Below are 6000 nucleotides of genomic sequence, written 5' to 3' on the forward strand. Positions count from 1 at the left end.
TGTGCAATGTCTGATATACTCCTACTAAATTTTAATGTCCCAAAAAATTTCTTTGTGTATTTTGAATTTTATGTGGTAGACTGGTAGTCATGCTTGGAAAGTTAGAATGATGATATATGGTGTTCTATTTGTTACCTAAAGAACACTAATTTATTATGTTTAAATCTTCTACACTTATAATTTTCTCTAATAGAAACTTTAATGACATGTCTTTTGTATTTTGTTCTTTTTTCAATTTATTTTCCTGCTTAAAAGACTATTCATTAAAAATAAGTAAGCTAAATATCGTAGTTAGACTCATAAAATAAGATAATAAAGAATAAAATATGAATATGAATAACAAAATCTTCATTGTAGATGATTGCAAATATTTAATTTAATGAAGATTTTCAAAAAAATTGTAACATATATTATCATTCATTGCGAAAATTTAAATATTGTAGAAAGATAATGGCATTCATTATCATTCATTGTAACATTTTTTGGTGAGTAGATATTATATTGAGTAAATAAGTTCTAAAAAATTGTCATAGTACGTAGATATTCAAATATCTATTTTAAATTTAAGTACATAGTTTTATACTTTTTCAACAAAAAAAAAAAAAATCTATATTAATTTTCTCATTAAATGGCCAACACATACCTTGCACATGCAACCCTCACTAGAACTATAATAAAATAGAGAATGCAGTGCTCAAGTTTATGCTCAAAACCTAAATTCACAATAAATTTGAAACATACAATAATCCCTCTAGAAACCAGTGAAACCAAGATCGCTACAAGATCTTCACTCTGAACAAATCTCTGTTTTTTTCTTTTTCTTTAGATCTTCAGACAACTTAATTTCACTCTCTGCACGTTTTTCTCTATTACACCCCATTTTATAGACCCAGCTGCGTCACTATTCCTGAGTTTTTCTCACAATGATAAGGCAATTGATGAGAAACTTCATGTGGTTGAATAAGATTCAAATGCGTGGCTAAGAGCAAAAAATCTAGTAAAAATAAATGCGTGGTTGGATAAGATTCAAATGTGTGGCTGAGAGAAAAAATTCTAGTAAAAAGTAAAGACAAATGTGTGGCTGAGTTTGGAAAGTGCTGTTTGCGCGTTTCACAACAGTTGCCTTTTATTTTAGTGAGTCTAATGCACAATTCACAAAACTAACAAGTATATTTTTTTAACAAAAATAATTTTAAAACTGAGTCCTACAGTACTATTTACACATTTAAAAATTATTTTGTTACAGTATTTTTAGTTTTCAGCAATAAGCAATATCCAAACGTGGTCACAGGACCATGACTTGGAAAAAAAATTATTATGTATAAATTTTTAAAAATTATGATTTTTTTATTCTTAAAATAACTTTGTGACTACCTTAAATTTTTTTTAGGCCTAACATAATTAAATCTTGACCAAATTTTGTTCTTAAACTTTGGCCCCCTTAACAATATATTAGGTCCTTACAAATAAAAAGAAAGAGTCCAAAAAAAATTTATTTAACTAAACTTTTGAAGAGATGTAGTTTGCATCATTGATAATGAGACTATCATGTAACAATTTCAAAATAATAAAAATAGTAGAAGAAAATTGTAACAATATATTTGCGTTTTTTCCTTGTAAGAATTTCTCTTTCTATTAAATTTTGTATATTTTAAGTTTTTTAATAATCACCCTAACAAAAATTTCTAGCCGCAATGCAGTGACATGTAATTAAAAGTTAAGAAAATGAGATATAATTACTGTTTATTTTTGGTGATTATTGAACGTCTGTTTGGATATAGTTGAAAGCTGAAAACTGAAAATATTGTAGCAAAATAATTTTTAAATGTGTGAATAGTATCGTGGAACCCATTTTTAATGAAAAAATTGCTGAAAAATGAAGTTTGTGGGTCCTATAAACAGTGCACAGATCCAAAGATGTAATGAAAATGGCTGAAAAGTCAACAATATACGAAACAGTAGCCTGAACAGTAAAATTTGTCCCCCTCACGAGTGCAGCAGCAGAAAAAAAATTAAAAAAGAGAAGAAAACGTGAACGCGAAAATGCTCAGCTAAACGCGTAATCCGAACAGGTGCTGAGAAGTTTCACATAATTAAGAAATGCGAATTGGTGTCGGGTGACCACAAAGTTGACTCTTTTTTAGCAAGAGTGTGAAAACTGGGAAGTTAATGGCCTGTTTGGATGTTTAAAAAAGGAGGGGGAGTAGAGTAGAAGGAAGGGGAGTAATTCAATTACCTTGTTTGGGAGTTTTTTAAGGAAGGAGGGGGAGGGGTTTGGAGGGGTTTGAAGGGGTTTCAACTACCTCCAACCCCCTCATTTTTAATTCCCCCAAATTGGAGAGATTTGGAGGGAGAGTAGAGCACATAAAATTATTGATAAAGTAAATTACCTAATTTACCCTTATTATATTTATAAAATTACAATGTTAAAAATAAGGGGAAGGGCTAATTACTCCTTTCCCCCTTACTAATTATAAAACATCCAAACAAGGTGGAGGGTAATCATTTTCCTCTACTCTCCTCCCCACTACTCCCCTCCCCTCTACTCCCCTCTACTCTCCTCCCTCTCTAAACTCCCAAATAGGCCATAAAGGAAATAATAGAGAAACTTCATGTAGTTTTGAGTCACATTCAAATGAAATGCGAAGCCAAGAGCAAAATAATATTTGACCTGATTATTGGGTCCGGCTCCCCTCCAGTCTGTATGTCTCCCGTTCTCTCTCATTTTAAAACTAATGAAGGACATGTGACAAAAATAAAATCCATAGGTTACAAAGAAGCCACCCCAAATACAACTTTTTTTCTCACATAAAAAGTCTGACCACCCTCTTTCTTTCTCTCTCCCAAAAAGCCTTTCTTCTCTTCTTTGCCTCTCTCTTCTTCTCCATCACCACCGCCACCTGAGCATCATAAGCACCGAAATCAAAGCTTGTTAGAGAAGAAGTGTAAAACAAGACAATAGATTAGGAAATTAAAAAGAGCAAAAGATCTTTTTAACATAAATAATACCCACTGCCAATGTTGCCACAAAATCAGTCATAACATTAACATCTAATTGAAAAGAACAATTCAAAAGATTTTACAAAATCAAAATTTTCCACTACCACAAAAGAAATAAGAAATACAATTTGATCAGAGAGAATAAACTATAAAAAAAAAACCTAAAATGGACAAGAAGTGAGTCTATGCTTGGGGAATTTATATCATTCTTGGCATGTTGGACAAGGACTTGGCACCATTGGCTTCTGTCCAAGAGAAGGTGGAGTTAAAGACAACAATGACAAACTGCACACCTGCCTCCCTCTCACTATAAGTATAGCTTGCTTGGCTTCCCATAAAGTCACAAAGATCTTTTGCTCTCTTTAATTACCTAATCCACTATCTTGTTTTACCCTTCTTCTCTTGCAAGATTTGATTTAAGTGCCTATGATGCCCAGGTGGCGGTGGTGATGGAGAAGAAGAGAGGCAAAGAAGAGAAGAAAGGCTTGTTGGGGGAGAGAGAGAAAGAGGGTGGCAAAGAAGAGAGGCGCATTGATATGGGCACAAATCCAGTCTGGGCTGGACTAGTTAGCAAGGAAGACGACTAGTACAGAGACAGACACGTTGGTGTTTTGTGTCAGCTTAAATACTGGCCGTTCCAGGGATAAGTACCGGGTTTCGGCCGGAAATTAGATACCGGGCCAGAACAAAAAGCTGTCGATCTTAACGCAGGCAGTAACCCAGAAACGCTGTCGATTAACATTCAAAGTTCTCCTCTTCACACCGATCTGGGGAATCTCATCTTGGCCTCACAGTGGTCTGGCGGTGAACGGCGGCACCGGCATTCATTGTAGCAGTAAAACATGGTTGAATGCCTGATCTGAGAGAGAGATCAGATCTGAAAATGTGGGTTAACTGATGGAAAGAGAAATAGTCTCTCATGTTAGAGAGAAATCTGAAAATAGGTGGTGGTAAACTAGGAACAGAAATAACTTTTGGAAAAATAGCATTCATCTTTTAGGGCTTGTTTGGTTTTAAAAAAAATGTCACTTATCACTCAGTTTTCATCAATTTTCATCACCCACCACTCGTTACTCATCACTCAAACTCTATTTTTTCACTCACTCAAAATAAAACATGTTTAATTCATTTCTTGTTCTATGTAACTCAAAATTTTGCAATAATGGTGGGACCCATTTACTGTACTGGGTCAGACGGATAGTTGCCTACCCACATAAGTTCTTTCTCCTCTTCTTTTTCTTTTTTCCTCTCTTCACTTCTCTGCCTTTACTCTCCCCTAAGACCTAAAAATTTCGCCTTTCTTTCACTCACTGAATCCACCACTTTTCTCTCCCACATTCATCAAATCAGAAGGTACAAAGAAATGAGAAGCTCTCTTGCCTCGTCAGGACTGTCCAACTCCGGCCATAAGAAGCTCCCTCGCCGTTGATCTCCCCTGTACTCTTCTCCCTTTAATTTTCTTTCTTTCTTTTCGTTTCATTTTTTTTTTTTTTTAGATCAGCATATTGGTGTGTGGGTATAGATCGATTTGTTGGGATTTATGGGTCAGATCGGTTTGCTGGGTTTCATGGGTCAGATCGGCGTGTGGTTTGTGGCTAGTTGTGGCTTGTGGGTTGTGGCCTGTGATGTGTTGGTTGTGTCCTGTGATGAGTGTTGTGGATGACTGTTGTTGAGGTGGGTTTGTAGTGGTGATAATTATTTTATTTTATTTTAATTTGAGTCGTGGTGGGCTGGTTGTGGTTACGGCAGTGGGTGGTGGGTGGTTGTGATTGGGTTGGTTGTGCTAATGCAGTTGGCTGGGTTAAGGGTTGCTAGGTGTGTGTTTGGTTGATTTTGGGTTGCTGGGTTTGGGGTTGTTGGGTTCGGTGGTGGAGCTAGCTCGCTGGGGATGAAGAGGGAAGTGAAAATGAGAAGAGGAGCTCCAACGGTAATAACTCTTAGCCTATTCCGAATGTGACAATGCACTGGCGAAGGGGCCCACAACTTCATCTAATTTACCGACTTGCCATTGAAACTCAGCTTTTGAGTTTTGAAAACAGATGAAACCTGTTTTCAGTTTTGGGCACTCATCATCCATTTTACTAAGTCATGAGTGATGAAAACCATGATTCAAAACTAATCCAAACAAGTGTTGAGCGGTGGGACCCACACAATTTGGATGATGAAAACAGAAAACTGAGTGATATCATTCAAAACTCTCTTCATCCAAACAAGCTCTTAGTCTCACATGTTAGAGAGAAATCTGAAGATAGGTGGTGGAAAATTGGGAACAGAAACAAATGTTGGAAAAATAAAGTGATGAAAATTCTTAAGTCCGATGTAGAGTAGAAAGAGATAATATATAAGTTTATATGCTCATGAGTTGGACATTAGTTAGGGCTTTAGCATATGTGGACAGCTCAAATAATAATTTTATTATTATTATTATTTTATTTTTGAGTTAGTCTGTGCACAACAATTTTTCTTTGAACAGTGTGTCTATTTACTAACGTATATAAATTCATAGTCTCTCATTTATGAAAATTAACTTTTCAAGAAAAAAACTGTCATAGAGAGAAAATATTTTGTGCTTTCATTTGAGCCAAAGAGAGGGAAAGAAATATAGAGTAGTTCGCAAAGTACGTACCTTGTGTGCTTCTTCTCTATGTTATAGATCATTTTATCCTAGGAGGCAGGCATCCGTGAGTCTCAAAGCACCACAGATTGTATGAGGGGTGAAATCTGCTTTAAGGGGATTGTGTCAAACACAAAACTTGATCTGAATCATTCATCTTTTACGCATTTGGTCTGTAAGTTGTTAATTATTTGTAGATTTCTTTATATATACACACACACAGTATTATTTATTACTTTTACAACCACATTTTTTTTGTGTTATTGTTTATATTTCGATCCGTATGTTGTTCTGTTGATATACATCTGATGATCTTAAAGCAGAATTCATATATATTTTAATTTATTTTTGTGATTATTGTGTGAATCGGTGTAAATTACTGTGCT

The sequence above is a fragment of the Castanea sativa genome, chromosome 7 (genome assembly GCF_040712315.1).
Source record: "Castanea sativa cultivar Marrone di Chiusa Pesio chromosome 7, ASM4071231v1".
Taxonomy (NCBI): domain Eukaryota; kingdom Viridiplantae; phylum Streptophyta; class Magnoliopsida; order Fagales; family Fagaceae; genus Castanea; species Castanea sativa.